Genomic DNA, 13118 nt, shown 5'->3' with positions numbered 1-13118 from the left:
AGTGTGTCCCCGGCCGGTCTTGTCGCCCATTACGCACGGCTTTAGCCGTTTGCAGGAGGGGGGCCCACCGGGCAGCCGCCGAACCACCCCGCATGCCCGCTCGGTCAGAGCGGGTTTGACACAGCAGGGGGGGGGGGGGCAGGCGATAAGCCTCGAGCCCAGCGACGATATCTCCAAGCCGCGTAGTATGACGTGAGATGGGACCCGTCGCATTAAATATCCCCACGCCTCTCTGCCAGACGGTGGCAGGGGCTGACAACAGGCGTGGGGGGAGTGGTTGGAAGTGACAGGCCATGCTCTCTATTAAATGCAGCATCGGGCCTCTCACCAATTGACACCTCACCGCTGAGCCCTTGTGGGGTCCATCGGCAAGGGGCCTCTCAGGTCCTCGGGGAATTCTGAGTGCTCGGGGACTACTGTTCATAGCCCCGAGCGCCCTCTCCCGGATATGACTTCTTGGATCCTCAGGGTACTCGAGTGCTCGGGGACCACTGTTCATGGCCCCGAGCGCCCTCTCCCGAAATTACTTTCTCGGGTCCTCGGGGAACTCGGGTACTCGGGTGCCATTGTTCATGGCCACAAGCGCCCTCTCCCGGAACTGCCTTCCCGGGTCCTCGGGGAACTCGGGTGCTCGGGGGCCACTGTTCATGGTCCCGAGCGCCCTCTCTCGGAATTGCCTTCTAGAGTCCTCAGGGAACTCGGGTGCTCGGAGGCCACTGTTCATGGCCCCGAGCGTCCTCTTCCGGAACTGCCTTCTCGGGTCCTCGAGGAACTCGGGTACTCGGGGACCACTGTTTATGGCCCCGAGCACCCCCTCCCGGAACTGGGTCTCCTCGGCCCTCGGGGAGATAGTCCCCGAGGGAAAGCGTCACGTGGCATTCTGTTGTCCTGGCCTCGGGACTCGGGGACCCCTGGTTCCCATGTCACTGACAAGCATAAATGCTATTTTATTTGTAAACAGTTGTAAAGATGAACTACTTCTATGTGAATAATTTCTCTAAGGTAAGAGCCAAAGTTCCCACCACCTTGCCCCACAACCGAGGTTCCAACCACCTCTAAACAAAGCTAACTGGAATCACAGTTCCCACCACTGTGATCCACCAAATCCAACCCAAGACTAACCCGAAGAACAACCCGACTAATCATGTGAGGAGTCCATACCGCTCATAATCGTGAGCACGACTGATATATCAGTTTTCACTCTGCAGAGGTCGTACTCTTTACCCACAAGACGTGTCCTCCTTTTTGCTCGTGTCGATCAAATACTTACACACTTCCGAGGTGTGCAGCCATGATTCCACTGCAAAGCCTTTCCAACTCCTCTCTCAGCACATGATGACCCGCTGAGGTTTCACCGTCGTACATAAGTGGAGTACACCCTTCACCCCAGAAGCCCCCTCTTGTGCCTTACGGTTCTAGGAAGTACACCCTTCCATTCCCGTACCACCAAGTGATCTTCACAATGCTAAGAGAAAAACAAATTACTGGGCTAGGCCCGTCCCATACCGGGCTTGTGGTTGTACTATTTTCATAGGTGATCGCTCCATGAACCGGTCCTTAATATGGTCTAGGCAAGACCACCATCAACCCATCAACAGGGTAATAACCAAATATCCGAAAACCCACAATTCTGCCTGGAACACTTCCACAGGCCAACCAACATGCCAACTTGCCCAAACTCTACTATCTTAGGCTAAGCACTTTTACCAAGGTTCATTAAAATCAACATAATTTGACTATACTACCCATGAGTAAGCATCACTAAGCACATTCTACCCAACATGAAAAACCCATCTATGGTTACAAGTAAGATTGAGGAAAAACTAGTAAACCCTAACAATGGGATATCATGTTGACGAGCATGCAATTTGTAAATCAAAACTTTATAAAAGTAGGCGTAAAATGTTCAAGAACACTTACCTTCTCCGATGAGTTGCTCGAAATCTGCGAAGTCTTGATCCTGGATGTTCTCGAACGCTTCCGGAACAAACTCCTCTACAAGCGAGCAAACAAGCACCACTAAGAACAGACACTAAACAAAGAAAACACATAAAAAGAACACTGGGACAAGCTAGGGCACAAAAACAAGAAGATTTGGGCGTAAGAACCGCCCAAATCCGAGCAACGAAGCGAAAACTACATCCAGACAAAAATCTATACGACTAAAAACGACAAAAACTATTTTCTAGAATTAAACCTAATTTTTAAAAGTCCTAAACATTTATTTATAATTTTACAGAATTATTTTATAGCATAGAAATGTTTAAAACAATTTTATGGAATTTATTTGCATTTTTGGGAAATAAACTAATTTTTATATGCATAAAAAAATTTAAAGCATTTATTATATTAAAGAATTCATTTCTAAATATTATCATAAATAAATCTATATTTTCTAAACCACTCTCCAAATTATAAATTTATTCTAATATTTTTCAATAATTTTTAGATTAGAAAATCATTAAATAATCATTTACAGAATTAAAAACAGAGTTAAAACATATATAAACTTTTATCTAAACTATTTTCTATTTTTTTGGAAATTTTCTATTAAAGAAAACCTATTTTCGGAATATTTGGATTATCGCGAATTATTTTCTAACGGGAAAATTGAATTATTGCGCAATCGCTGATGTCATCTGCTGAGTAAGCTGCTGACTCGGCTAAAAGCCGCTAACTGGGCTAGCCACGTCGGACACGGACGCACACGTGGCTGCTGACTAGGCTAGGTTGACTCGGCGCGAGATTCATTAAATCGGAGCCGTTGATCTCGAATCGGACGGCTGAGATTAACCAATGCGAAGGGGTAAGCTACTTCTAATCTACGCCACAGAACGAAGATCCAATGGTCGAGAGGGGCATCTACCTCTTCTCCGGCGCGACGGCGACGATGCCGACGGCTCGGGGCGACGGAGGATGGGCGGAGATGGCGCTGCGGTGGTCAGATGACGTCGACGAGCGGCGGAAGAGGAAGCAACAGGTGTGGTGACTCCGTTTGATGGCTTATCGGGCGTCGGGGAAGACTAGGTAGGCTCAGCGATGGCGGGGCTTCAGCAACGAGCTTCAACGGCCTTCGAGCTGAGAGCGAAGGTTAGAGCTTGACGGCAAACGGTCGAGGACGTCGATGCGCGGACGGAGAGCACCGGCAAAGGCTCGGACGGCGTCGGGAAAGCTCAGCGTGACTCGGCGACGGCGGCGGGATCCAGAAGAGGTTCGGCGATGGTGCTAGGGCTCACGGTTTGAGGAAACTCGACGAGGATTGCGAAATTGTGTGCGGTGGAGTGCGAGGATGCTTGGCCGAGGGACCAATTGGGGTTTTATAGAGAGTAGAGGGAGAATTGAATCGATTGGCGGCATTTGAAGCAGGCGGACGGAAATTGGCTCGATTTCCTTGATTTCGTCCACTTTCCATCACGAAAATGAACTGGAGCGATTGCCTTTTCAATGCAGCGTCAGTTTCCAAACAATTGTGGCCTCCTTCCATTACCATCGCGCGAAATCGAAGGAAATACAGACGGAGAGCAGCTGAGGAGGAGGAAATGGTGGGGAGGAGGAGATAGCTGACGATTGGGCCCCACACAATAGAGAGAGAGAGAGAGAGAGAGAGAGAGAGAGAGAGAGAGAGAGAGAGAGAGAGAGAGAGAGAGATTAAGGAGGGGAGGAGAAGATCGGGCGTCACAAACCTACCCCCTTAGGATGAATCTCGTCCTCGAGATTCAGGATGATCTCCAAACAGTTGGGGAAATTCTGCCTTTAGATCTTCTTCTGTTTCCCATGTGGCTTTGGCTTCAGAATGGTGACTCCACTGTACCTTGCACATGTGAATCACTTTTCTTCTGGTAACCATTTCGGTTGTTTTGAGGACTCTCGTTGGGTGCTCTGGGTATGTGAGATCTTCTTGAACATCCAATTCTTCCATAGGCAACTGTTCTTCGAGCACTCGTAAGCATATCTTCAAATGAGAGATATGAAAGATATTATGTACATTAGAAAGTTGAGATGGTAACTCCAGTTGATATGCCACTTCTCTTCTGTCTAATACCTTGAACGGTCCAATATATCTAGGTGCCAGTTTTTCCTTGACTTCGAATCTTCGAAGTCCCCTGACAGGTGAGACTTTGAGATACACGAGATCTTCAATTTCAAAAGTCAATTCTCTTCGTCTATTATTGACGTAGCTCTTTTGCCTTGATTGTGCAGTCCTTAGATTATCTCGGATCATTCAGACTTGTTTTTTTTGTATTTTGTAGTACTTCTGGTCCGAATACTTGACTTTCTCCGGTTTCTTTCCAATATAACGGAGTTATGCACTTCCTACCGTACAAGGCTTCAAATGGAGACATCTTGAGGCTGGCTTGATAACTGTTGTTGTAAGAGAATTCTGCATATGGAAGGCTCTTATCCCAACTGCGTCTATATTTCAAAGCACATGCCCTCAACATATCTTCTAGGATTTGATTTATCCTTTCTGTTTGACCATCGGTTTGAGGATGGTATGCTGAGCTGAAGTTTAGCTTTGTATCCATGGACTCATGAAGTTCTGCCAGAATCGCGAAGTGAACTGAGTGCCTCGATCTGACACAATCTTCTTGGGTACGCCATGAAGACAAACAATCCGTGACATATACAATTCTGCAAGCCGTGCACTAGTATACGTGGTCTTGACTGGGATAAAGTCTTTGTCGAATGATCTACTACTACCCATATTGAATCGTAGCCAGACTGGGTGCAAGGTAACCCAACAATGAAATCCATACCAATCTCTTCCCATTTCCATTCGGGAACCTTCAAGGGTTGAAGTAATCTAGCAGGTCTCTGATGTTCTGCTCTTACCCTCTAACAGGTGTCATAAAGGGCTACATATTCTGCGACGTCACGCTTCATGCCATACCACCAATATCGTGCTTTCAAATCTTGGTACATCTTGGTACTGTCTGGATGGATGGTGTAGGCTGATTCATGGGCCTCTTTCAGAATTATATCCTTAAGTTCTTTTTGGTTTGGTACGCAAATGTGTTTTCCAAACCATATGATACCTTGATCATCCTCAGAAAATCCAGGGGCCTTGCCTCCCTTTTATTTGCTGTTTAATCTCTTTGATTTTCTCATCTTCAGTTGTCCTTTACGGATCTCTTCATTTAAGGTAGGCTCAATTTCCATGACCACAGGTCCTTTATTCATGACAAATCCCAAGTTGAGTTGCTGGAATTCTTTGTACAGAGCTGGTTGAGATTCTTGTACCATGATAGTGTTGCAATACACCTTCCGGCTCAAAGCATCTGCGACTACGTTGGCTTTACTAGGATGGTAGTGGATTCCTACATCGTAGTCTTTGATCAATTCTAGCCATCTGCGTTGCCTTAGATTTAGGTCTGACTGGGTGAAGATGTATTTTAGGCTCTTGTGATCCGTATAGATTTCACACCGATTACCGACAAGATAGTGTCTCCAAATCTTCAAAGCATGAACCACTGCGGCTAGCTCTAAATCATGAGTTGGATAGTTCTTCTCATGATTCCTTAATTGCCTTGACGCGTAAGCCACGACTTTTCCTTCTTGCATAAGAACGCATCCAAGACCTTGTCGAGAAGCATCACAATAGATATCAAAGTTCTTATGAACATTCGGTAGAACAAGCACTAGGGTTGTAGTCAATCTATTCTTCAACTATTCAAAACTAGCTTGACAAGCTTCAGAACATCGAAACTTCTTGTCCTTTTGTAACAACTCCGTGAGTGGCTTGGCTATCTTGGAAAAACCTTCTATAAATTGACGATAATACCTAGCTAATCCAAGAAAGCTCCGGATCTCCGAGACAGATTGAGGTGGCTTCCAGTTCAAAACATCGCTAACTTTGCTTGGATCTACAGCTACTCCACCTGCTAAGATGACATGGCCAAGGAAAGAGACTTGCTCCAACCAGAATTCACATTTACTGAACTTAGCATATAATTGGTTATCTCTAAGCTTCTGCAGCACGAGCCTTAAAAGTTCTTCGTGTTCATGTTCATCCTTTGAGAAGATAAGGATATCATCGATGAAAACTACCATGAACTTATCCAAATACTTGATAAACACTTTGTTTATGAGGTACATGAAGTATGCCGGGGCATTGGTTAACCCAAAAGACATAACCGTAAACTCATAAAGACCATATCGGGTACTGAAAGCTGTCTAGGGTATATCTGACTCTCGGATCTTCAGTTGGTGATAACCTGAATGAATATCGATTTTGGAGAAGACACATGCTCCTTTTAACTGATCAAACAGATCTTCAATCCTGGCTAGCGGGTACTTGTTCTTGATAGTTACCTCATTAAGAGCTCTATAGTCTACGCACATCCTTTGGCTACCATCTTTTTTATCAACAAAGAGAACTGGGGCTCCCCATGGTGACGAACTCGGGCGCACAAAACCCATCTATGGTTACAAGATTGAGGAAAAACTAGTAAACCCTAACAATGGGATGTCATGTTGAGGAGGATGCAATTTGTAAATCAAAACTTTATAAAAGTAGGCGCAAAATGTTCAAGGACACTTGCCTTCTCCGATGAGTTGCCCGAAATATCCGAAGTCTTGATCCTGGATGTTCTCGAATGCTTTCGGAACAAACTCCTCTACAAGCGAGCAAACAAGCACCACTAAGAACAGACACTAAACAAAGCAAACACATAAAACGAACACTGGGACAAGCTAGGGCACAAAACAGGAAGATTTGGGCACAAGAACCTCCCAAATCGGAGCAACAAAGTGAAAACTATGGCCATACGAAAATCTATACGACTAAAAAGGACAAAAACTATTTTCTAGAATTAAACCTAATTTTTAAAAGGCCTAAAACATTTATTTATAATTTTGTAGAATTATTTTATAGCATAGAAATGATTAAAACAATTTTATGGAATTTATTTGCATTTTTTTTGGAAATAAACTAATTTTTATATTCATAAAAAAATTAAAGCATTTATTCTATTAAAGAATTCATTTCTAAACATTATCATAAATAAATATATATTTTCTAACCACTCTCCAAATTATAAATTTATTCTAATATTTTTCAATAATTTTTAGATTAGAAAATCATTAAATAATCATTTACAGAATTAAAAACAGAGCTAAAACATATATAAACTTTTATCCAAACTATTTTCTATTTTGTTGGAATTTTTCTATTAAAGAAAATCTATTTTCGGAATATTTGGATTATTGCGAATTATTTTCTAACGGGAAAATTGAATTATTGTGCAATCGCTGACGTCATATGCTGACTAGGCTGCTGACTCAGCTAAAAAGCGCTGATTAGGCTAGCCACGTCGAATACGGACGCACACGTGGCTGCTGACTAGGCTAGGCTGACTCGGCGCGAGATTCATTAAATCGGAGCTGAGAGCGGAGGTCGGAGCTTGACGGCGAACAGTCGAGGACGTCGACGTGCGGACGAAGAGCACTGGCGAAGGCTCGGATGGCGTGGGGAAAGCTCTGCACGACTCGGCGATGGCGACGGGGTCCAAAAGAGGTTCGGCGATGGTGCTAGGGCTCACGGTTTGAGGAAACTCGACGAGGATTGTGAAATTGGGCGCGGTGGAGTGCGAGGATGCTCTGTCGAGGGATAAATTGGGGTTTTATAGAGAGGAGCGGGAGAATTGAATCGATTGGCGGCATTTGAAGCAGGCGGACGGAAATTGGCTCGGTTTCCTTGATTTCGTCCACTTTCCATCCTGAAAACGAACTGGAGCGATTGCCTCTTCAATGCAGCATCGGTTTCCAAACAATCGTGGCCTCCTTCCATTACTATCGCGCAGAATTGAAGGAAATACAGACGACAGGCGGCTGAGGAGGAGGAAACGGCGGGGAGGAGGAGATAGCTGACGACTGGGCCCCACACAACAGAGAGAGAGAGAGAGAGAGAGAGAGAGAGAGAGAGAGAGAGAGAGAGAGAGAGAGAGAGAGTAAGGAGAGGAGGAGAAGATCGGGTTCACAAACATGGATATTGACCATCCTAATTCATTTTTTAGCCTATTTCTTGTGTTGGATTGTGACAGCCTAATTTCCCCTCCCTCCCTCTCGAACCAGATCCACATCTTAGAGTCATCCCTAACCTCCCAAATCCCCTTCTTTTTCTGTAGCACTGAGCGCCTGTTCTTGAATCCTGTCGAGCCCGTGCACCATTATCAGGCCATTGAATCGTCAGTTGACGCCGGAAAGGAAACTGGCGACCAAGGGGTGACAGCAAACTTCATTCACGAAGATCTCGGGAGAGAAACAAGGAAATCGAAGAGCATTTTTTTTGTCTGCCATTAAAGCCCTGACCGAATCGATTCACCCTCTCATGTGTATATAGCCACCCAACCTCCTCCCCGAGCTCCTCTTTGCTCCACGGCGCTCTAACCCCACCTTCTCATCGCGAAACTGCCGCCAGGGAGCTCCTTCAACACCGCCACGCCATTGCCCAAGTCTACCATTGTCACCGTGCCGCTCTGGCCCTCCAGACGTCGTTCTAACTCACGACATTGTTTGATTTCCACATCTCGTCGTCCGCGACCGCTCGCCTTCGAGTTTCGGTCACCGCACGGAGTTCCCGAAGCCATTGAACCTTTGTCATTGAAGCTCGACACTGCCGGGTCATCCGGAGTTGCCCTGACACCTAATGAGCCATCAAACGGAATTTAGATCCTCTATGGTTCCTCTTCCGCTGTTTGCCGTCATCTCCTGAGTGTCGCAGTGCTATCCCCGCTCTTCTCCGGCCATCCTTCGCCGCGGAAACCTCGCCGTGAATCTACTCAGTGCCGCAACCAAGGTAGCCCCCCCCCCTCCACCGTTTGATCTAATTTGTTCAGCGTAGATTAGATCATAGATATTCTTTTTGCGTTTTGTTGATCTCGTCCGTCCGATTCAGAATCTAGGGTGTAGATTTAAATAAGGTTGCGCCTCATCAGTGTCGCCATGCAAAAGTGCCATGTAGACGTTTTTGTCCGACGTTGCAGGCCTAGTCAGCAAACCGTGCTCGTTGGTGTCCACATCAATGCGATGACGCCAGCTCGCATAGTAATAGGTTTTTTCCTTTAGAAAATAATTCACGTAAATTTATAGGTTTTGTTTTAATAGAAAAACTCTAAAAAATAGATAACGATTTAGATAAATGTTTAAAATGGGTTTTCTCAGTAGATTGAATGTTTTATATGTTTTAAATTGTGTTTAATTTTTGTAAATAGTTTTTAATGTTAGAATAAATGTTTTAAATTTAGAAATAATTTTATAAAATTAGAATAATTCTAATAATGTTTTAAATAGGATTTTTTTAGTAAAATAAATGTTTTTAATATGTTTTAATGCAAATACAAAAATTATTCCAAAAAAATTAAATAAATTCTATAAATTGTTTTAGTTAGTTTTATGTTGAAAAATAATTTTGGAAAATTGTAAATAAATTGTTTTTGAAAAATTGTAAAAATATTTTTGGAAAATTGTTTTATTCCAAAAAAATGAATCCTGCCAGGATTGGTGATGGAGATTATGTTCGTACACGTACAAGTCTGGTGGTGTCCAAACCTTTGGTAAGGTTTGTCTCGTTAACCCCCAAGAATGAAGACAGGATGTTGTTCCAAGTTAAATACGAAAAGGTCCCGTATTTTTGCGAGGTATGTGACATATAGGACATGGACACGAGGAATGTGGTTCAGGGGAGCATGAACCTAGCCCGTTCTAGTATGGGGATTGGATGTTGGCTAGCCGGCCTTGGCGAGCCGATGCTTCCACCGATCGCGCTGCTCCGTATGCGCTCCGGGGCAGAGATCATGCTGGCCGAGACCGGAGCGGCGAGGAGGGACCAAGAAAAAGATCATCAGGTGAAGCCTCTTTGGACGAGAACGATATAGATATTTTGGCCACTAGTGCAATGAAGCCATCAGCGGAGAACACAAAAGAGAAGGTGGGAGACCCGACGCCTGGGGAGTCGGCCAATTCTCAGCTTCACAGACCGATGCTACCATCTCTGAACACCGAGAAGGATGGTTTTGTGAATGGTGCGGTGTCAGACCCGAGTACAAATGAAAGTGCAGATGTGTTTCCTCCATCACCTCCTACATATATCTCTTCAAGAGAGCAAACGAAGTTAAAGCAGGCGACTTTACGCTCCAATACTTTACCTTCACACGATGGATCGGCGGGCTCCCTCGAGGCGCACCGCTGAAAGCAATGAATATTTTAAGTTGGAACTGTCGCGGAATTGGTAATGACGCGACAGTTCGAGAGCTTAGTAATTTGGCGAAGCGGTTTGCCCCCTCGGTGTTATACTTATAGGAAATACAGACAGCTGATACCCGAGTGTCGCGCAGGCTAGGCTTTGATAGTTGTTTTGCTGTTAGTAGTGAAGGCTGCAGTGGTGGCTTTGCGATGTTCTGGAACAATAGTTTGAACATGAAATTAATACACTATTCCCAATTTCACATGATGTGATCATGCAAGAAGGAACTTCGGAGCTGTGGAGACTCACTTGTATCTATGGTGAGGCAAGGACAAGCGAGCTAAAACCTGGGAATGGCTAAAGTTTCTCAAAAGTGAATCTGAACTTCCTTGGGTTTGCATTGGAGATTTCAATGAGGTCCTGCACCAAGAAGAGCACATGGGTGTCGGTGAACGGGGTACTCGGCAAATGATAGCCTTTAGGGAAGCAATTGATATTTGTGGTCTTTGTGACCAAGGTTTTAATGGAGCTAACTAAACATATGAGTCAAAAGTCAGGGGAGGCAGATATACCAGGATACGCTTAGGGTAACTCCAGCGGATAAGTTATCTAATGCTACAGGAAAAGGATACGGGATCTCAATGTCCGTAAAGAACTCCAGCAGAATCATTATCGATCGGTACAGGCTCGCTATAGTGATGAGGAGGCGAGCGAGGAGCGGCATATCTGCGGCACGTCTGGAGCTGCCTGCATCACTGTTTGCAGTGATGCATGTGGGTTCGAATGAAAAATGAGAATAATAGAAGGTAGAAAATAGAGTAGCTGTTGGAGATGAAAAAAATAAAGGATATTATAATAGTGTTAGATAATGCTATAGTAGTATTATAGATGAGAAATTTTAGAGTATCTACTGAAGATGATCTTAAACAGGGCTCTGGCTTCCACTGCTTGGTGGACACGCTTCCCGCTTACTTCTATTTATCACTTGACTGCTGCAAAGTCCGACCATTGTCCTTTACTCTTACGCGTAACGAAGCTGATGCAACCCACTGTGTTAACAAGTGAAAAACTGTTTAAATATGAGCTAATGTGGGAAGAGCACGAAGACTTCCATCATTTTATTGAGTAGGTTTGGAAAAGAAAGGAAACTTGTTCTTCAATAGCCGACCTACATGGAAAATTAGAATCCATCTCAAGCGACCTGTCCAATTGGAGTATAGAGATTTTTGACAAAGCTAGAAAGGAAACCCGGGAGCTCCTTGCTGCCCTGGAGCGTCTTCGAGCGTAACCTGACCGAGTCGGACCATCGCGGAGGAAACTAAAATCGCAGATCGGTTGGTAGAGCTGAACTACCGTGAGGAACTTATGTGGAAGCAAAGATCAAGTGTTCAATGGCTCTCAGAAGATGATAGTAACACGGAATTCTTCCACCAACGAGTGAGTATCAGAAGAAAGAAAAAACTGGATTAAACTCTTACATTTTCCGGATAGCACTATCTCTGAGGACATATCCGAGATGCATACCATGCAATTCTATCGCACCTTGTACAATGTACACATCAGAGGGTACGTTGGGGATGGAAAATGTACTCGATCATGTTCTATCGAGGGTCACACCTGTGATGAACAGTAAACTCGAAGCTCCCTATACGTCTCTTGAAGTAAAAAATGCTCTCTTTCAGATGTTTCCTACCAAAGCTCCGGGCCAGACGGGTTCCCTGCACATTTTTTTCAAAGGCATTGGGATATTTGTGGAGATGAGATAACCAAAGCCATCCTTAATTTCTTGAATGGGGTTGAGTCTTTGGACGATATTAACCAAACTTTTATCATCCTAATTCCCAAAGTTCAATTGGCTTCCTCTTTATCTCAGTTCTGACCAATTAGCTTATGCAACATCATACTAAAAATTGTATCGAAAGTACAGGCAAATAGGCTCAAGATGATCCTTCCGGAAATTATCTCTGAAGAGCAGTTGGAATTTGTTCCAGGAAGGCTTATTACGGATAATCTCATCACGGCATATGAATGTCTTCATTTCATCAAGCATAAGAGGGCAAGAAGTTCGCAATTCTGTGCCCTAAAATTAGGCATGATGAAAGCTTATGATCATGTTGAATGGAATTAGTTGTAGGCTATTATGCACAAACTAGGTTTTAGTAAGAAATGGATCGATTCTATGATGAACATTGTTATAACAGTTACTTTCTCGGTGCTTTTTAATGGGGAGCGGTTGGAGGAATTTAAACCATTGCGAGGGATTCATCAAGGTGACCCCATCTCTTCATACTTGTTTTTACTAGCGGTTGAAGGTTTGTCTTGCCTCTTAAGGAGCAGGGGGTTTTCAAAAAATTTATCGGGCATCGTAGTGGTGCCCACATCACCCCCAGTCAATCATCTCTTATTCACAGATGACAGCTTGTTTTTTGCAAAGGCCAGTTTGGAAGGGGCAATTGAGATTTCTGATACACTTGAGGTTTACTGCTATGCATCTGGGTAGCGTGTTAATTATGACAAGAGCTCTATTCACTTTAGCAAAGGTTGTACTAACTCAGTAAGAGATGAAATCAAACAAGTTTTACGCATTCCCAATGAATCTCTCGCTGAAAAGTATTTGGGCATGTGGCACTGATGTCGGCAACTCGAAGAATGGTTCCTTCAAATATCTGAAGGATAAGGTTTGGAAAAGAGTGCAAGGCTGGATAGTACAATCGCTATCTACGGGAGGAAAGAAGGTTTTGATTAAATCTGTTGCTCAAGCAATCCTGACTTATTTTATGGCTTGTTTCAAACTCCCTCGTGGATTGTGTAATCACATCAACTCATTCATCCGTGGTTTTGGTGGGGCAATAAGAATGGCAAAAGGAAGACATGTTGGGTATCATGGGACATAATTACCATGCCAAAACATATGGGTGGCCTTGGATTTAGAGAC

Source organism: Phragmites australis, chromosome 1, assembly GCF_958298935.1.
Source record: "Phragmites australis chromosome 1, lpPhrAust1.1, whole genome shotgun sequence".
Taxonomy (NCBI): Eukaryota; Viridiplantae; Streptophyta; class Magnoliopsida; order Poales; family Poaceae; genus Phragmites; species Phragmites australis.
Note: the sequence above shows the minus strand (reverse complement) of the source record.